At 44.3% G+C, this 21,506-nt stretch overlaps 1 long non-coding RNA gene across 1 annotated transcript in view; it reads left to right on the top strand.

Moving 5' to 3' along the window:
• Positions 1-636: 636 nt before the first annotated feature.
• Positions 637-21,506, top strand: part of LOC136311060 (uncharacterized) — a 62,655-nt gene continuing 41,785 nt past the window's right edge. The window contains exons 1-3 of the long non-coding RNA XR_010726677.1: positions 637-975; positions 1,189-1,273; positions 19,535-19,611. This is a non-coding gene — a long non-coding RNA (uncharacterized lncRNA). The remainder of the gene's footprint in view (positions 976-1,188; positions 1,274-19,534; positions 19,612-21,506) is intronic.

Below are 21,506 nucleotides of genomic sequence, written 5' to 3'. Positions count from 1 at the left end.
CTTCTCATCTGTCCCTACTGTTTGTTTTTTAATCGATTTTCTCTTTTTTTAAAAGATTTTATTTATTCATTTCAAAAAGGAGAGAGAAAGAAGGGGAGAGGAGCAGGAAGCATCATCTCTCCTATGTGCCTTGACTGGGCAAGTCCAGGGTTTCGAACTAGCAACCTCGGCATTCTAGATCAATGCTTTATCTGCTGCGCCACCACAGGCCAGGCTGTCCCCACTGGTTTATATGTCCCATGAAAGCAGGTGTGCTGTGTATATCTCATTTTCACCATAGCCCCATCACGAGCACTATCACCTGGTGTGTAGTACGTGCTCAGTAAACCATGGGTCCAACATGTGTTCCAGCACATGATGCAATGCTAAGGGACCAGCCACATTCTTCTATCGCTCATCCCAAAATTACATGCAGGACTTTAGTTAAACGTGAATCCTCTCACTACGACTCTGAGAGATAAGAACATTTTGTTTTGTAAATATTTGTACCCGGAAGATAACAACGTGGCATGTGCCCGGTGAGTCATGGCTGACCCGCTTGCAATGTGATTTCCTGTCCGTCTAAGCGATAACTCTGCCTCCCACCAAAGCCACCGGGTACAAGTTAGGAAAAGCCGTTCCAGCCGAACTTGCAGCTTTAAGGGAAAACCTGGTAGGCGCCCCAGGGATCACTTTGCAAGCCAGAGAGGCAGTTCCCCCGCCATCCATGTGGAAACCTCATTGTCCGTCATGCAGAGGTTTGCTCAGGGCTGTTGTGAATGTAGTTTGATACTCCCTCCAGTCGGGGAGATAAGGTGCCCGTGATGATGGACAAGTCCTGTGGCTCTCTATAGGATGGCTTTTATCAACTGTCACTAACCCGACACGTGAACTCAAACACGCCATTCGCCGGCAGCAACCTTCCTCACGACTCCCTGAGTGGTAACACTCCTCCCACTCGACATAAGGAGTCCAGCTGTGGATCGCAACAAATGGGTGAGTGAGAGACACAGGGTGGCATCTCAGACCCCTCCCTTTTCTCTGAGGCTCACACTCATCGTCTGTGAAGTTAACAACGGTAAGCCCTTGCCCGGCTCAGCTCACCAGATGGTTTCAAGAACCACCACACTCACAGTCAGACATCTTCGGGAATGGAAAGTCCACACAATTGTACACTGGCATTTTATTTTTTTGTGAATCTCCCACTAGGTGTTGCAGGGTTAACAAAATGAACAATACAACCCCCCGCTCTGCCCTTCGAGACACTTAGAGTCTATACACGCATCTCAACGTGGTGAGTTCAAACAAAATTTATACACACATACACAATTGTCCTGATACCATATATCTCTGTAAAGGAACCCAATACCGAACATGCTGAAACACAAATACAATCATCTTTCTTTGATTTTGAATACCGTCAGACCATGTCACTCAAACAAGGATATGAAAATTTCCCTTTCAGAAGAGAGGAATAAAAATATATATAAATGGGCTCCTTTTTGTGAAATTCTATAGAAATTAATTCAGAGTCAGACCAAACTAAAATGGACCAGAAAGATGTCCCAGATTACATATCTGCCTCTTTTTCTTTAAATTTTTTTTATTGATTTTTTTTTTCTTTTTTTAAAGAGAAAGGAACATGTTGATTAGTTGTTCCACTTGTTTATGCACTCATTGGTTGATCCTTATATGTGCCCCGACTGGGGATCAAACCCACAACCTTGGTGTATCAGGACGATGTTCTAATCAACTGAGCTACCCAGCCATATCTGCCCCTGACTTCTTTTATAGGATCCATAAGCCCACAAGGTCACAGTCTGACTGACGGAAGTCGCTGTCACACAGCTGATGAGAACTTGTTCTCTTCCCTCATCCCCAAAACAGGCATATTTGATATTTTGCCAAAAGTACTTAACATGGATTAGATCTACATTTGACTTTGTAGATCTATCAAAAATTTGATCTAGCTTTGACTAAGTGCAAAGACAAAAATCTCTGAGACTTACAAACAAATAAAGTTTGGCTGTTTCTTTGTGTTGCTTCAAAGTTCAAGGCAAAAAGCAACCTTCCCCGACTCTCTGACATACTGCAGCTTGAATGTTCCAGGGGACATAAAATATATTTATTGTTGCTGCAGCTCAGAATTTCCATTCTGCTGCTTTTGAACGGAGTCAGAGTTGACAAAAATAACATCAGCAACATTGCCAGTGAGATCCTTATAACCTTAGCACAAAGTAAATATGAAAGCGGAAAAGAAACAACCTTTTGCAAGTCCTCTATACAAACATCACGCGGACGTCTCTTGCAGTTCTTACGCACTTTCTGGGATGGTCTCTGTATCCACGAGCATCATCTATTAATAGTAAATTTCTTTTTTTTTTTTTTTCATTTTTTTTTCTGAAGCTGGAAATGGGGAGAGACAGTCAGACAGACTCCCGCATGCGCCCGACCGGGATCCACCCGGCACGCCCACCAGGGGCGACGCTCTGCCCACCGGGGGGCGATAATCTGCCCATCCTGGGCGTCGCCATGTTGCAACCAGAGCCACTCTAGCGCCTGGGGCAGAGGCCACAGAGCCATCCCCAGCGCCCGGGCCACCTTTGCTCCAATGGAGCCTTGGCTGCGGGAGGGGAAGAGAGAGACAGAGAGGAAAGCGCGGCGGAGGGGTGGAGAAGCAAATGGGCGCTTCTCCTGTGTGCCCTGGCCGGGAATCGAACCCGGGTCCTCCGCACGCTAGGCCGACGCTCTACCGCTGAGCCAACCGGCCAGGGCTATTAATAGTAAATTTCTTAAGAGTCCAATACAGTCCTAGGCAGAAAAAACACAAAAGCAGCTCCTTGTAAAACTTCTGGGTCTATTTACCCTTTGAGGCCCAGCCATCACTCTAGATTCAAACCATCTTCTAACACAAATGACAAAAAGTCAACTCAAACTATCTAGAATCAAAAGAGGAATTGATCAGAACCTGACAGGGTGGCTCCGTGGCTATAAGGCATCGTCCCAGGGCACAGAGGTTGCAGATTTGATTTCCCAGTTGAGGCACCTTTGAGAAGCAACCAGTGAGCGTACAACTCAATGGAACAACGAGTTGATTCATTCTTCTCTCTCCCTCCCCCCTTTCTCTCTCCTTTCCTCTATCTCTCTGCCCCCCTTTCCCTCTCTCTTCCCCTCTCTCTCTTCCCCTCTCTCTCTCTCAGTAGAGAAAAAAAATTTTTTTAAGAGAGAGTAATTGATTAGTTAATATAAGTGAAGGGTCCAGAAAGTTCTAACTTCCATCATGGCTGCATGCAAGCACTCATGTGTTGGCATCTCCTTAACCTCACTATTGCTTTTCCTCTGCTCTGCTCTGTGTTTCTGTCACTAGCATCCTTCTCAGTCAGGCTGTCGTCAACTGACAGTTATTGGATTATCCACGGCTATACTAGAAAGGAGAGCATTTCTTTCTTTATATCACTAACCAAGGTCCCAGAGAAGCCTTGGACTGGCTCAGCCTGGATCATGCACCCATCCTTGGAACTAATCACTGCCTTCAGAGGGATAAGACACCTGATTGGCCAATCAAGAAGCGGGAGGCAGAGAAAGAGAGCAGAGGGAGAGGAGGATTTGGAGACAGATATGGCAATCAATCAATGTGCCATCAGAGAGTAGTAGCCTTTCTGAGCCCAGAGGTGCCTTGATAATTTTATCTTCATGTTATCTCAAAAATTGAGCTTCCAAGAAAGGGAGCAGATTACAGATCACTCCATCCTCCTTTTTAGATTATTTATTGTATTGATTTATTGGGGGAACAGACCCAGCTTTGAAGCAGGCAAGGCTTACATGAATGACCCCATTGGGGAGGGCAATGGCTTCTTTTCCTTCGTCAATATACTTGGTGACAATCACAGTCCCATACAACAGTGACTGTTATACCAACCCAATAAATCCAGTCATTTTTCCATTCACCAGTCCACAAAAGGAAACTACAAAGCCAGCCCCGTTTATATATATATATATATATATATATATATATTTTTTTTTTTTTTTTCTCAGACTCTAGGAAAATGATGGGAGTTTCCCTGTGGCCTTTTCTCACATAGTAACACCCCTCTGACCTGTCGCACACAAAGATCTCATTGATGGGAAGATCAGCTATGCTGATGTGCAGGGGGCCAAAGGGTTGGGGATCCCAGAAATTCTCAACTCGTCTGACAAGAATGGGCACCACACCTTCTCAACTGCCCTCCAGTGAGTAAGTCTCCAAAAAATGAGAGTTGGGAAAAATGAGGGAAGTGCCCGGGGCAGCTGCAGTATGTAGAGATAAAGAGTTCAGATAACAGCAACTAGGTGTGTCAGGAGGCTCACTGGTGTCACATTTTTCCTAAGGATTCTTGACTTCTGAGGGAAACGGAGGGAGAGAGAGAGAGAGAGAGAGAGAGAGAGAACCAACCCAGAGACCTTTTTTCCTGCCTTGATCCTAAATCCCTTCCCATGACTTCTTTTTAATGAGGCCATGACCTTGTCCTTAACTTTTCCTTTTTTCTCTTAAATCTTTTGTTTTAAAACTGATTTTATAGAGAGAAGAACGGAAGAAGAGAGGCACAGAAACACTGATTTGTGGTTCCACTTATTCATGCATTCATTAGTTGATGCCTGTATGTGCCCTGAGCAGGGATCGAACTGGCAACCTTTGCATATCGGAAGTTGCTCTGACCAACTGAGTTACCAGGCCAGGGTTCCTTAAATCTTTTTGGATCAGGGGCAGGAAGTTGATTAAGTCATACCTCCTCTACTCGTAACTTTGTAACCAGACCCTTCGCTCTATTACCTTCTAATTTACCTCCTCCCGTTTTCTGTCCCAACCCCTAAGCAACAGCACAATTAGGTTTTGTGGTTTCATTGAATTTGTATATATCCTCATAAGACAAGGAGTATATTCTTGTTCTGTGTGTCTGTGTCTTTGATTTATACAAGTGATGTCTACAAACTGTTCTGTTTCATTCTTCTTTTTCTCCACCCAGACATTTTTAATATTTATCTACACTACTTCAATTTCTGTATGCCACTGCACGGTGACCCTCTTGATGTCTTATTCTCTCTATGTGACCAGTGATGACCTCTTAGTCCCCGCTGTCCTCTCTAACACAAATGACAGCGTTGAGGGACAGCCTCATCCAGCCACTCAGAGACCTGTAAGAGAGCTCCCTCGGCTCAGGACAACCAGGTCATGAGACTCTAGGATTGATCTCCACCTGGCTCCACCTCCGGGCTAGACTCCCTAGGTGACACTGTCCAGGTCGTGAGAGAAACTGAGGCTTAAAGAGATGGAAGGAAGCCTCATTCCATGTGGCTGGTTAAGTGGTCGAGTCAGGATTCCATGCTTAGATTTCTCTGACTCCCGAGTTTGCAACCTTCCACTGTACCACACTGCCTTCCACAGGGGTCTCTAGGTTCCATAGCCTATGTTAGAAGTGTCAGGGATACAGAAGGCCAGAAAAACTATCCCTTCCCTTCACCAGACATTCATTCCCCCAACCTACAGGGCGTGGAGAGCTCAATCTGCCCCAGAGGCCCAGGATCCGTAGCCTGGGGTGGGCAGGGGGTGTGGCATCAGAGGTGAGGGACAGCGCCATTGGCCAGGGACCAAGTGCGTGGAACCCCCCTTGTACCTCCAGTGCATAAGGATTGACAGCTGCCATCTTGCGAGCCGGGTCCCCCAGGCAAACGGCAAGTCCCCCCCCACCACCCTTTGCATGAATCACTCTTGCGTCCAACAGCAGTCAGGCCCCACGAAACTTTGGTGGCTCTGTTACGAAGATGAAACCTTGACGTGTGCCAAACACAGATGAAATGGCATCTTGGCAACGTGATTATCTCTGCAATTACCAGCTGCGCAGTGAGGCAGCCATGTAACTAATCCGGGGAAGGCTGGGACATTTGGACAGAAGACTCACGCTTCCAGCCTCCGGGCTGGAAGTTCACTGTGATGGACCCGTTTTACTAAGGAACGGTGGGAGGGACTTCCTCTGTTAGAAGTCACTCCTTTCCAGAGAACATTTCATTTCTTGGAGTTCTGAGGTTCTAAACTGAGTAGTCTGTAACAAGACGAGCAAGAATATGTCACAAGAATCTGCAAGCATCCATAGAGAGAGAGAGAGCATTGCTGATCAGAGCAGCAGAAACGAAAGATTAGGGATGACAGCGGAAAGTCTCAAAGCCACTAATCACCATCTCCCTCTTTCTTTTGAGTTTCATCCACAGCTCGCTCTTATGTGAGACGTTCTTCTCTGTAGTAATTTTCAGTTCCTCAGTGACGCGAATGCACATAGCTTCTATGAGTTTGGCATTGTGGTTCCCATGTTCCATATGAGTAAATAAAGACTTCAAAACGTTAGTAGCTTCTCTCAAGGTCCCAAGCGGCTAGACTCCGGCCAGACTGTGCCTCTAGCTCGAGTGAGTCCAATGTCAATGAAATGCCATCCCTTGACTTCCTAATGTGAGGGAGCTGCAGAGAATTGAGGAAGGTCCCAAAGATTATTCTCAAAGTACATGGAAATCCAACCCCGACAGGGATGCCTTCACTTTTCACCTTGAAAACACAAGGTCGGTGTGTGTTGGAGGCAATGGGGTTGTTTACAAATCTCTGCAAATAACTTGCCAACTAAAATGTCTTACAACGTAGCTGGCATTTTCTAAGAAAGTCTACATGGCAACTGTGGAGTGGGTTTTGAATCGTCTAAGAATCCTATTTAGATCCAAAATGTCTAGAAATCTTCTTAGAGTTGGATCATGGGAGGCCAAGGGCCTGAATTAGTACTATGCCAACCGATTTAAATGGCATATTATCTCAAGTTATCTGACCACATGTTTAAAAAGCCTACATTGGCCCCCTGGCTGGTTGGCTCAGTGGTAGAGCGTCAGCCTGGCATGCAGAAGTCCCAGGTTCAATTCCCGGCCAGGGTACACAATTCCCGGAGAGGCGCCCATCTGCTTCTCCACCCCTCCCCCTCTCCTTCCTCTCTGTCTTTCTCTTCCCCTCCCACAGCCGAGGCTCCAATGGAGCAAAGTTGGCCTGGGCACTGAGGATGGCTCTATGGCCTCTGCCTCAGGCACTAGAATGGCTCTGGTTGCAACAGAGCAACACCCCAGATGGGCAGAGCATCACCCCCTGGTGGGCATGCCGGGTGGATCCCTGTCGGGCATATGTGGGAGTCTGTCTGACTGCCTCCCCGTTTCCAACTTCAGAAAAATACAAAAAAAAAAGCCCTACATTTTCTCCTTTTTCTTTTCTTTTCTTCTTTTTTTTTTTTTTTTCATAGACAGAGAGAGAGTTAGAGAGAGGGACAGATAGGGACAGACAGGCAGGAACAAAGAGAGATTAGAAACATCAATCATCAGTTTTTCGTTGCGACACCATAGTTGTTCATTGATTGCTTTCTCATATGTGCCTTGACCAGGGGGCTACACCAGACTGAGTAACCCCTTGCTCAAGCCAGTGACCTTGGGTCCAAGCTGGTGAGCTTTGCTCAAACCAGATAAGCCCGCGCTCAAACTGGCGACCTCGGGGTCTTGAACCTAGGTCCTCCGCATCCCAGTTCGACACTCTATCCACTGCGCCACTGCCTGGTCAGGCTCTCATTTTTCTTGAAATGCATTTCCATGAATACCAGGTAGATAAACAGCAACCAGCTTGAAGATTTCTGATAAATGTACCTTCTCAATCGGATGCACAGTTGATGTGGTGCAGCTAGTAATGCGTATGATTCATCCTATTAGCGGGACTTTAATGTTCGGTGAGGTCCCTGAAATCCCTTCTTGGGAAAAACAAATGAGAGAACGTTCTCCATTCTCCAGGTTAACAGTGTCATCATCAATCAGCAGAATTCCATTGTTCCCTCTGAATTTCCTCTCTTTCTCCCACGATGCATTCACAAACTTATTTAGTCTTCTGCCTTCTCAATGGATAAAAAAAAAAAAAAATTATAGAAACTCCCAGAAACAGTCCATAATTATAACCAGTTTGAAAAAGCCATATGGAAGATGACGAATCTTCCTTTTTTGTTCCCATCGTTCCAAAATATCCTCTCTCTTTGTGTTTTGCAACACCTTTTGCTCCCAGCCTTCGGTCAAGATCGTGGTTGGCCATTGGCCAATTTGAAACGTCCTACAAAATGAATTGCTTCTTTTGTAAATAAGAAAAAACTTGGGGGAAAAGTGCTTCGAAATACCGTGCTGGAGGTGCGGTGAGCTGGTAGCTAGCACTGTCTGGGGGGGGGGGGGGCAGAGCGGGCAGGGCCGTTGTCTGTTCTGCGCGTGTAAATCAGGGCCCAGGAACTATTGTCTGCTGGCCTTTACCGTCTTCTACTGTTGGTAGTTTGGGGTCCCGCAAATATGTTTTTTCAGAAAGAAATCCGATCTGCTTTTATTTTTAGTTAAACTTTTAGCCACTTGGCTGAAGCTTACTTACCAGGGACACCATTGTTTTCAAGTGAATGAGTTTCCCCCTCTCTTCTGGCTTCCCTTTCTTATTCCTTCAAAAAGTTAGTGTATGCCTCTTACAGTTTACCGTATTTCCCCATGTACAAGACGCTCCCATGTATAAGACGCACCTTAATTTGGGGGCCTGAAATTTGAAGAAAAAAAACATATTACATAAAGTTATTTAACTCAAGTTTTATTCATCATAAAATTCATACCACTCCTCATCACAATCAAAACTCCCATCCATGAGCTGGTCCTCATCTGTGTCTGATGACGAATCACTGTCTTCAACAATGAGTGCAAAAACAAGCGCAAAAAAAGCCGGAAATGCAAGTAAAAAGATCTACAACCACTGTGTAAGATGCACGCCGTTTTTAGACCCCAAATTTTTTGAAAAAGGGTGCGTCTTATACACAAGGAAATATGGTACATACCGACAATATCTGATATTATTCTTGCAAGGTAACTTCTGCCTTGGCCGCTCCCCTCTTTTTCATATCACCTTATGCTTTTCAGAAAAAAAAACAACAACATATCTTAATGACACATCAAGGACACATATCACTGCTGTGAGATCATTCTTAAACCCGGCCATTGTCAAAGTTAACCCAATAAGGCATTGCAGGGCAATCCTCTTATACGGCATGTTCTCATATAAATAACAAAGTTTCGTAACATTTAGGAATTTAGAAATGCCAATGGAAGAACACAAGAGGGAAATTTTTTGAGCTCACATTTTAAAAGTGAATTAATTCTCTATTTCTGCCCATTGAAACACAATCAATTCTCTAGGAATCACTATGTAGGATTGTTAAAATAGCTTTCTTACAATACTTTTCTTTCCAAATATATACAATTCTTCTGGCATTCTGCATCCTAATATAACGTTGAAATTATGAGGATAGAATGATAAAAACTTTGTTCAAAAGATGCACCATTTAAGGCAGGACTGGATTGATGGTCAATTAAAACTTTATCTCCACGCTTCTACTCATGATGGGAGTTCTTTTTTTTTTTTCACCACTGATAATTAGCTGAAATAAAATATATTATGCCAAAATATCTGGGCAGGAAATTGCCACGAGGTGTGAACACGAGACATACTGAGAAAAAAAGACAAAACTTGCAAAGACTCAAATATTTAGAAAAGTATCATTACAAATTAGCTCAGCCCATAGTGAGAAAGCCTGAACTAGTCAATGAAGATGTCTCTTTTCCAAAGATTTTTTTCTTAAATTTTTGTTTATCGATTTGAAAGAGATGTTAATTTGTTGTTCCACCCATCCGTGCATTCATTGGTCCATTCCTGTATGTACCCTGACCGGGGATCAAACCCATAACCTTGGAGCATCAGAACAATGCTCTATCCAACTCAGCTACTGGGCCTGCACCACTTTTATTAATATCAAAAAATTGTAAGAAAGATCTGTTTAAATGTCTGTGTAAATTTAGGAAACAAAAAACCCACATATATAAACAATGTGACTCTCTATAGACACGCTGAAAAAAAAATAAGAGCTCCTCAATATATAAATTTATAGAATAATGTAATTGCCTCAGACATAGCCAACTGCTGAGCAAAAGTATAATTGTGAGAGCCTGTTGGATAAGAAACACAAAGATTCCTCATTTTTCTATATATCTCAAATGCTGCTTTTCCTAAAAGCCAGGATTCATTTTGGGAAACACTTCATTTTGAAGACCAAGTCCTCACCCTGGCCAGGCGGCTCAGTTGGTTAGAACATTGTCCTGTACACCAAGGTTGTGGGTTCAATCCCTAGTCAGGGCGCGTACAGGAATTGACCAGTGCATGTGTGGATGGGAAGGACAACAAATTAATGTTTCTCTTTCAAAGAAAAAATCAATATAAAGAAAATCAAGTTGCTAAAATATTTTTTAATTAAAAATAAATAAATAAATAAATAAAATACCAAGTCCCAATATTCCAGCATCTTAGAGTTAAACAGAGAAACTGCACAGAATAGTTTTAGCGGAAATTTTAATGGAGACCAATAATTCCTGATATCACTATCCATAACACACTAGCTTGAAAAATATTGACCAATTCACAGACCTGACAGCTGTGTGAGTGTGTATCTTTTTTGTGTCTGTGTGTGACAGAGACAGAGAGAGACAGAAAGAGAAACAGATAGGGACAGACAGGAAGGAGAGAGATGAGAAGCATCAATTCTTCGTTGTGGCACCTTAGTTGTTCATTGATTGCTTTCTCATATGTGCCTTGATGGGGGGGGGGGGGTAACAGCAGACCGAGTGACCCCTTGCTCGAGCCAGCGACCTTGGTTTCAAGCTGGTGAACCTTGCTCAAACCAGATGAGCCCGCGCTCAAGCTGGCAAACTCGGGGTTTCGAACCTGGGTCCCAGTCCGACGCTCTATCCACTATGCCGCCGCCTGGTCAGGCTGTGTGTATGTTTTTATTGAAGTGTTTTCTCCAAATAAACTTGGCCACACAACTCTTTCCTTAGTAACTGGTGTATTTTTTTTTTTTTTTTTTTGCATGTTTCCTTACGTGGCACGGAACGCATTCCTGTAGTTCTGAACAACGACATTCGATTAAAATCTGTCAGATCTATCTTTTCCGTGAGAGAAAAGAAAAATTTGTTTCTGCAGAGAGGAAATCCATGTGTCTCTATAATAGATGCAGCGCAATGCTGTACGCTGTCACTTTAAGTGAGGGAGCAGCAACCTGGGGAGGCTCTCCGCCATCACCAGTGGCTGCTGACATCATTGTTATGAGGCAAAGCCCTGTTTAAATCTTATAATCCTTGTTTATAGGATAGACTTCCAGTCACTGACCTGATAGTTACTGCTCCGGGTTGTTACATTACAAATTCTGCATCGGAGGTATCCGTGGTTGGCTTTGTTTGAAGTTTTCTTAGCGGATCTTTCAGCCAGAGCCTTGCTTGACTGCGTTTCTGTGCCATGAGAATGGATTCCTATCCCGTAGGAAGGCACCGGGTCTGCAAGGGTGGGTAACTATAGCTCAGACTCTTCTATCTCAAGGCAACAGAAGGAGGAACCTACAAGCAGCCCTCTACCCTGGCTGGGTAGCTCAGTTGGTTAGAACATTGCTCCAGTACACCAAGTTTGCAGATTCGAGCCCCCGGTCAGGGCACATGCAAGAATCAACCAGTGAATGCCTAAAGAAGTGGGACAACAAATCAATGTTTCTCACTTGCTCGCTCGCTCCCCACCTTCTCTTCCTCTCTCTCGCTCTCTCTCAAAATATCAATACATTTTTAAAACGTTTGCTTTTTTGTTTGTTTGTTTGTTTTTCTGAAGCTGGAAACAGGGAGAGACAGTCAGACTCCCGCATGCGCCCGACCGGGATCCACCCGGCACGCCCACCAGGGGGCGATGCTCTGCCGCGACCAGAGCCACTCTAGCGCCTGGGGCAGAGGCCAAGGAGCCATCCCCAGCGCCCAGACCATCTTTGCTCCAATGGAGCCTTGGCTGCGGGAGGGGAAGAGAGAGACAGAGAGGAAGGAGAGGTGGAGGGGTGGAGAAGCAAATGGGCGCTTCTCCTGTGTGCCCTGGCCGGGAATCGAACCCGGGTCCCCCACACGCCAGGCTGACACTCCGGCCAGGGCCAAAAAACGTTTGTTTGTTTTTTAATGCAGCTTCCAGGACATATTAAAGACAAATGAAACAAAAGCCATCCTCAAAAGGATGGACGAGGAAACTGCTTTGTGACAAAAATAGGTCCAAAGGTCTCCATCCTGTTGGGGTCTGCCCACCTCCCCAGGATCCCCAGGAGGCCGCAGCTGTGTGCTGGGTTGGAAAATGAGCATCTGAGACTCTCCACTCAGGGGAGGCACAGCCAGCACACCGGCCCTCTCAGGACAGCCTGGGACAAACAGGGTGAGCAGATACGTCTTCGGGCGGCAGTAGTTAGTGCCTCTGTGGTACAACCAGCAAAACCATCCCAATGGGCTTCTTAGAAAGCCATGTCAGGGTTCCGGACTCGCGGGTCAGTTAAAATTGCCATCTTTCCTGCTTCTTGAATGACATCTGTCAATAAAACCAAGTATTTGACCTGGTTTGTGGGTGGCCATTTTCAAGAGTAGCGTTCTATGGCTAAGCCCCTCCCCTATGTAACTTTTCTAAAAAATGGTTTTTGGCTTCTGTTTCTTAGTTAAAGAATGTTTCTAGAAGACGTTCTGCTGATGTGAATGGGGACCTGTGGGCTCTATATATTAACCCTGACCTGATCAAACCATTAAGTGACACTGGATGTCAAGTACCTAGCCCAGGATTTGGAACATGCTAGATATTTTTCACAGATTCATTTGTTCCTTATTTATTACTCCTTCCTTCAATCTATATATCTTACAAATTAAATAAACAAGCACGAATAAGTAATGTGTTTGCCTGTAGTTAAATGCTCTCACTTTCCCCCCAAATATGTACCTTACTTCACTCCTACAATCTCCAAGCTATTAAAAAATAAATTAAAAATTAAATAAAAATGTTAAAGATAACATAGGAACTGTGTTCTCCATGTAATGTCTTTCTTGACAAACAATAGTTTCTAATTCAAGCACGTACACCTTTTCTGATGATTATACCAATCAAGATGTCTTATTAGACATATTTTAAAACAATCTCTCACGATAGAGAAGAGTGAGAAACAATCCAAAATTTTAACAAACGTGAATTGTTGAAATACACATTGGTAAATCCAGACAATGGACTCATTTGAAGCCAGAAAAAATGATATTAAATAAATACGTCTGGTGAAAACAAGATCCTGGCTGATTCTTATGATGGGAAAGCTGGTTACAAATGGATATGTAGGCCCTGGCCAGTTGGCTCAGTGGTACAGCATCAGCCCAGCATATGGATGTCCCAGGTTTGATTCCCAGTCAGGGCACATGGGAGAAGCAACCATCTGCTTCTACACCCCTCCCCCTCTTGCTTCTCTCTCTCTCTCTGTTTCTCTTCTCCTCTCACAGCCATGGCTCAATTGGTGCAAGTTGGCCCTGGGCACTGAAAATGGCTCCATGGCCTCTGCCTCAGGTGCTAAGAAGAGCTCGGTTGCTAAGTAACAGAGCAATGCCCCAGATGGGCAAAGGATCACCTCCTAGTGGGCTTGTTGGGTGGATCCAGGTCAGGGCACATGAGGGATTCTGTCTGCCTTCCCACCTCTCACGTAATGAAAACAAAAAAAAAGGATTTTATTTGTGTGTGAGAATATATACCAGGGAAAGGCAAAATTCATTTTTGGAGGTATTCTTACTTTTGCTCTTTGTGATTCTAATATTTCTCTGTAACGAGAATACATTGCTTTTATGTATTAAAACAAACAAGAGAAGAAAGTTCGTGGTGATGGAAAACGCAGCTGGGCACTTACGTCCACCAGCTGAAACTATCTCAGCAAAGCCTTTTCATCTGCTATCACACCAGGCTGGGTCTTCTTTGATAGGTGATTTAGTCGCCTCTAGCCTCTCGTATTGTTATTTGCTTTGAACTCGACACCTCCAGGTGGCAAAGACTGTAGCTATCTCATATTGGGTTCTTAGTGACTGAATATGCATAAAAATACGGGAAACTTCTTCTGCTCAGAAGGATGAAGTAAGGATGACCATTCCTGTGTGCTGAAGGCCAAGTCAACCTCATATGCTTGGCTGACAAGAAACAAAGGTTGACCCGTGTCACCGTCCTCTATCCCCTTTCAGCAGTCTCTTACAGACGTGGCCTTCTGAGTGTCCTCAGGTGTGTCTAAAACAACCTTCGCTGCCTTGTGTTTTCTTCCTGCGACAGCCAGGGTTTCTTAAACACCCTTTGCTTCTCATGCCTACAGCAACCACATTCATTGGCAATTTTCAATGTTCTCATCCTTATCACTCTGCAAGTACACTTTAGATATGAAAAGTTAATGGCCCTGGTCGGGTAGCTCAATTTCCACTATCCCACTAAAGCCAAGGTTTCAGGTTCGATCCCTGGTCAGGGCACAGACAGGAATCAACCAATGGAATGCATAAATAACTGGGACTACAAAAATCTTACCAAGACTCCTAAATGGTCCTGATACTTTTATTACTCACCATTGTTTACTGACAGGAGAGGAGAAAATGCAAAATAAATTTTTGAAGTGGCCACATTGAGCAGAATGAATGATAAAAAGTCATCGCACTGAAGTGAGTCTCAGGTTTTGGGGGTTTTTTGGGGTTTTTTTTTAATTAGGTGCTTTCAAGTTGTCATTGAAATGGTTGGGAGAGCCAAGTATAATTGTCGAGGATGGCTGGGTTCCATGCCTACAACCAAAACTCTAAAAAGGGATTGTTGGATTAGAATGAGAAGCAGAGAGACATGCATAGCTCACAGGGAAATCTGGAAAAGACTTTAAGAAAAAAAGAAACAAAATTCTAGTAAATGGCTCTGCTACCTAGAGACGTAGGAACCAATCTTTCTTGCTGGAGGAGGTTGAATTACCTGCCTAGCCCTTTAAGCATTTTCATGTACAAATCAAACACAGCTGGCCCATTAGGTTTATGACCTCCTGTCAATTACTCTAGATGGAGCATGCATTAATTATTGAAATATTTTCATAGTATACACAAGTTTTCAGTGGTAACATTGCCACAGATCATTTCAACTTTCTGATTGGAAGTCGGTCTAAGCAATTTTATTTATGAGAATTAATCTCCCAAATGTAGTAAAAACTACAAATACAGTAATGGATTTTTTTTTTTTTCCATTTAACAAAGCCAAACTAGCAATCCTCACCTCTCTTCTTGGGAGTCTGCGAGATATTAGCATCGTCCATACTACAGACACTCTGCCAGCATCTATTACAATCGTAGTAAATTTTGATTACTGGCATCGTTTGCTATTTATGTCTTAAAGATAATATTGGGAATAGCCCTCTTCTCTTCGATGTGTACATCACATCTATAAAACATCTTGTTTTAGAAAGAGTAAAATTAAAAATAAAAACATTAAACTTGGTTAAAGCTTCAAATCACTGCATCTATCTCACTCAAGTCAGTAAATGCTTTAGATGATATGAAAATCCACAGAGGCCCTGGCCTGTTGGCTCCGTGGTAGAGCATTGGCCTGGCGTGTAGAAGTCCCGGTTTCGATCCCTGGTCAGGGCACACAGAAGAAGCAACCATCTACTTCTCCACCCCTCCAACTCCCCCTTCTCTCTCTTTTTCTCTCTTCTCCTCCCACAGCCATGGCTCAAATGGTTCAAGCAAGTTGGCTCCAGATGCTGAGAATGGCTCCATGGCCTTGCCTCCAGTACTAAAATAGCTTGGTGGCCCAAGTAACAGAACAGTGGCCCCAGATGGGCGGAGCATTGCCCCATAGGGACCTCGCTGGGTGGATCCCAGTTGGGACACATGCAGGAGTCTGTCTCTTTGACTTTCTGCCTCTCACTTTATGAAAAAAAGAAAGAAAATCCACAGATGTTCAGACTTTTAAGTGTGCCACCAGTTTTTGTCTGGCATGGTACACAAAAGCCTGGGTCAGTGAACTGTCAAAGCACCAACAGAACAGACCATCCCTCTGAAGGCCTGCTGTCAAAGAATGTAGAGAAACATTTTCAGGAAACTTAAAGACACACATTTTCTGTCCCTCTGGAAAGAAGCTGTCCCTTCAACAACTATTAACTGAGCACCTACTATAGTCAGGGAACTTTCATGGGTATCTGAAGTATGCTGGGGAACACAGCAAAGATCTCTGCTCCTACCAGGAGAGATTCAAATAGAATTGATTGCCTCCTTTAATCATCTTTGCATAGAGAGAGAAGCTATTGCTCAGAGAGGTGAGTTAACATACCTAAGGTCACCTAGTGAGATGGTGGGAAAACCCGAATAAGATCTCAGGCCAGCTCTGGCTGGTTGGCTCAGTGGTAGAGCATCAGCCTGGCATGTGGAAGTCCCAGGTTCAATTCCCAGTCAGAGCACACAGGAGAAGTGACTATCTGCTTCTCTACTCCTTTCCCTTCTCCCCCCCCCCCTCTCTCTCTCTCTATCTCCCGTAGTCATGGCTCAATTGGTTTGACCACAATGGCCCTGGGTTCCGAGAATGGCTCCGTGGAGTCTCTGCCTCAGGTGCTAAAAATAGCTCTGTTGCAAGGATGGTCCCAGATGGGCAGAGCATTGGCCCCAGATGGGGGTCCCTGAGTGGATCCCAGTCAGAGCACATGCAGGAGTCTGTCTCTCTATCTCCCCTCCTCTAACTTGAAAAAGAAGAAGAAAAAAAATTATCTCAGGCCACCAGAAACCTATTCTTAACCCACCATCTCTTGCATGTTTTTACTATTTCCAACTCACCCTTTCCTAGTTCAGTAGCCTATTAATTTGGTCCTTAATCTACTTAAATGTAGTTAACTGGACTTTTTTCACTAGAAGTCTTCAGTTTGGCAGAGCAACCCTAAAAAAATAGAAAAAAAAAAATCATTGCCTGGATCTCGTCTGTAAAATTCACTATTGAAAGAAAGTTCAGGCAAAGAATGGGACAGACGAGATAAGTGTCACAGGAACGCTGATGTCACAGCCCAGAGGGAAAAGGTGACTCTGGGGCAATGGGCAAAATCAACATGAAGTCATCGGCTTCTATCTCTGGCCAATGCCAAGCAGATCTTCAAAACTCTAACCTAGCGAGGCCCAAATGCTGAGGGCTGGTGGTTCTCTGGGGTCACCATGTGCGCAACATGGAAGGACATCATTGTCACCTTCCTCGGTGGCACCTATAGCTGGGCAAATATGGTCCCCAACTAGAGCTATGGAAATTTAGGACACGTATCAGGTGGAGAGCAGTACCAGTGAGCAATACTTAGCAGGCCACTCTCTCCGATATTCCTAAGAAATGCCTGCGAATGGGGAGACTTCATGTAAAATGTAACAACATCTTAGTTAAACTCTGCCTGTTAATATTACAAGTGAATTTGGCCCAATTAAAAAAAAAATAACAATGTATTTTTCTACCAGGGATAATAAAACTCTTCCAAGTTGATGTAGCATTTCCTAAGTTTTAAAACTTTTTGGCTATTTCTGAAAAGGGAGGGGGGTCAGAGACCTCCGGTGACCTGTCCAGAGGTCACATCAGAGGACAGAGAACAGCCTCAAACCTAGGTTTCCAGGGTCCGGACACTTTTTCAGGCTCTTTCCTGTTTGATCCTCATCGGAGTTGCTAGAGATGATCTTATTATATCCGTTGACCACCTAGAGCAGTGTTTTCTCCGGCCGGTGGGCTGAAGGGTGAGCCACCCTGATGTTGTATAGAGATTATAGACTCAAAGGTCAGAGACTCTGTCACCTTCACACTGCTTCAGGGCGCTTCACTTTTGGGGGAGACCGGCAAAGATTTTCTGGCAGGCCGGCACTGGTCTGTGGAGACCTGCGGTTGAAAAGCACTGACACGGGTCGTGAGGTTAGTGCCAGGACACGGAGTGAGGCTCAGTTCAGTTCAAAAGGAAGTCACCGAGGACCCAGAGTCCGAGGCTGGGCCCCGGGGCACAGAAGCTCAGCTCCGTGAGAACAGAAGATGGAGTAGAATCCGACGCAGCGAACGAGCTGGAGGTAATCCGTTTCACCTAGGACCACGCAGGTCCAAGGACACCTGTCCGTGCTGCAGTCAAACCTCGAGTGACGCTGTGACTGCTTCGGTGGTGTCGCACGCTGCCCGCTTACAGGATTGCACAACAGCATTGCCTAGGAAGCCCGACAACACAGTCTTGTGCTTTCCGACCGAATCACAGACTGCAGACACGGAGCGTGGGAACCTGGCTTTGGAACGAGCCATATTTGGAGCTCATCGTCTCAAACCTTGGGACTCAAAGTGTTGTTCCAGCAGCATCACCCGGAAGCCCCCGGGCGGTGAGGAATCTCATCCCACCCAGGCGTGCACGCTTAATCAGAACAGCCCCCGGGTGATTTCAGAACGGTTTGAAGAGCCCTGGTCTACAGCTTCCCTCTCCTGCTGTATATTCATATACTCATTAACAACAACAACAGAACAAAGAAACAGCCCTGGCCAGTAGCGCAGTGGATACAGCAACATCCCAGAGCACTGAGGTTGTCACATGGAGGAGCTTGGGGTCACCAATCCCAGGGTCACCGGCTTCACTCCCAGGTCACCAGTTGAAGCCTCGGTCAGCAATCAGTGGCACAACTTAAATGGAACAACGGGTTGTGGATGCTTCTCTCTCTCTCTCCCTTCTCTCTCTCTCTCAAAAAAAAAGGTAAGCATGACATAGACCGTTCTTACTGATCCCATGAGGCATGTAAGGAAGCTCTGCTTCCATCCCCAACTTCCCTCCTAGCCGATTGTCCTGGATTTTGACCACCCTCTGACAAAAGATCGCAGAACATCCAGTTAAATTTCATTGAAACTCAACATGGGATTCATGGACCATCGCGTGTCTCAGAGCCTCTCCAAAATGCACCTTAAAAATCCCTTGGAAAGTAAATCACCATTTTGCACGCCTCTAAATGTCCAGGAATTTTGTCCAAACACCTTGGCCAGCCCATCGGCTAGTTTCCTTTGCCCCACAGAAGGTACTTGACCCATTGGAGGTCAGGAGAATCAGGTGTGTTCCCAGGAACTGGGAAAGTGCAAGGAGTTCTGCCTTGTGCTGAAGCCTCAAACCAGTGTTTGTTTAAACCAGGCTCCTTGAGGGGAATCCTGATGGCGTCTCCCTGGTTTTTTTTTGGGGGGGGGTGTATTTTTTTTAATTCAGTGAGAGGAGAGGAGGCAGAAACAGACTCCTGCATGCACCTCCACCGGGACCCACCTGGCAAACCTACTAGGGGGTGATGCTCAGCCCATGTGTGGCATTGCTCCATTGATCAGCAACTGAGCTCTTCTTAGTGCCTGAGGCAGAGGCCATTGAGTCATCCTCAGCACCTGGCGCCAACTCGCTCCAATCGAGCCATGGCTACAGAAGGAGATAGAAGCGAGAGGGGGAGGGGTGGAGAAGCAGATGGGTGCTTCTCCTGTATGCCCTGACCAGGAATTGAACCCAGGGCATCCACACACCAGGCTGATGCTCTACCACTGAGCCAACCAGCCAAGACCAAGTCTCCCTGTTTGTAAATACAATGTGTGCTCTTTCTCATTTAGGGGAAACCCCTCCCGCTGGCATCTTGGGATAAAGGAAGGAGGAATGTCACTCCACCAGTCCAGCTCTCACTGCCCAGGTAGGAGCAATCCAGTTGGTGGACCACTTGCATTATAATCTCCGTTTCATTATTGTAACAGTCAAAGAAATTTAAAGGAAATAAAATTACCCGCAAGTCTACCATCCTGACAAGTTCATGTTCCGTACACATATAAGATTAAGTTTGCAGATGGTTTCACCTTTTTGCTTTCCTTATCTGTCTATCATAAACAGTTGTTTAATTTTGCTACAGACATCATTACATTTTAATGCCCACGTAATAGTGCCATATTGCCATGCTATGTGTATGCAGACAGTCTACTCTTAAGACACATAATTGGCTTCCAATTACTCATTATTAGGAATAAATTCTCAAAACCAACTTTTGAGATTAAATTCCAATATTTGACAGGTATTCTTAAAGGAAAGGAAAAAGCTGGCCCATTATATAGGTGTTTTCACTTTGTTGATGGATTCCTTTGCTGTGCAAAAACTTTTTAGTGTGATGTAGCCCCATTTGTTTATATTTTGTTTGTTTCCCTTGCCCAAGGAGATGTATCAGAAAAAATACAGCTATGAGAAATGTCAGAGATCCTACTGCCTATGTTTTCTTCTAGCTGTCTTACTGTTGTGAGTCTTACATTTAAGTCTTTAATCCATTTTGAGTCTATTCTTGTATATGGTGTAAGAAGGTGGTCTAGCTTATTTTTTACATGTATCTGTATAATTTTCACAAGACCATTTATTGAATAGATTATCTTTATCCTATTGTATGTCCTTGTCTCTTTTGTCAAATAATAATTGACCATATATGTGTGGGTTTATTTCTGGGCAATCTATTATTTCATTCCATTGATTTATTTGTATATTTTTAAACCAGTACATGCTGTTCTGATGACTATAGCCTTGTAGTATAGTTTGATATCAGGTAATGTGATATCTCCAACTTTGTTCTTCTTTCTCAAGATTGCCGTGGCTATTTGAGGTATTTTGTGGTTCCATATAAACTGTTGGATTATTTGTTCTAATTTTGTGAAAAATATCATTGGTATTTTGACAGAAACTGCTTTGAATCTATAGATTGCTATGGATATAGAGGACATTTTAATGATGTTAATTCTTCCTGTCCAGGAGCATAGTATATGCTTCCATTTATTTATATCATTTTCAATTTCTTTCTTTGTGGCTTATAGTTTTCCCAACACAGGTCATTAACTGCCTTGGTTAAATATATGATAGATATTTTCTATTTTTTGATTCAGTTGTAAATTAGATTGTTTTTTAGTTTGACTTTCTGCTGGTTTATTATTGGTGTAACTAATGTCTGAATATTAACTATGTATCCTGCTACTTTTTACTAAATTCTTTTACCAGTTCTAGTAGTTTTCTGGTGGAATCTTTAAGGTTTTCTGTATGCAGTATCATGTCACCTGCAAATAATGAGTTTTCCTTCTTTGGGAAAGGTACTTTGGATGGTCTCTATCTTCCTAGAGAAAAAAACAAGGCAAAGTTTGTGACAAAGAATAAGAGTGGTGGAGTGGTGTGTAGGTTTGAGTCGTGTTGAGGAAAGTTGTGTCAGAAATTCTGAAAGAAGCCCTGGCCAGTTGGCTCAGCAGTAAAGTATAAGCCTGGCACATGGAAGTTCCGGGTTCAATTCCTGGTCAGAGCACACAGGAGAAGTGACTATCTGCTTCTCCATCCCTCCCACTTCTCTCTCTCTCTCTCCCTTTATCTCTCTCTCCATCTCTCTCTCTCTTTCTTCTCCTCCCATAGCCATGGCTCGACATGTTTGAGGAAGTTGGCCCTGGACATTGAGGATGGCTGCACAGCCTCACCTCAGATGATAAAAATAGCTCGATTGCCGAGCAACAGAGCAGCATCCCCAGATGGGCAGAGCATTGACCCACAAGGGCCTTGCCGGGTGGATCCCGGTTG

This window comes from Saccopteryx bilineata, chromosome 7 (genome assembly GCF_036850765.1).
Source record: "Saccopteryx bilineata isolate mSacBil1 chromosome 7, mSacBil1_pri_phased_curated, whole genome shotgun sequence".
Classification (NCBI taxonomy): Eukaryota; Metazoa; Chordata; class Mammalia; order Chiroptera; family Emballonuridae; genus Saccopteryx; species Saccopteryx bilineata.
The sequence above is the reverse complement of the archived record's forward strand: the minus strand, read 5'-3'. Positions and strand labels throughout refer to the sequence as shown.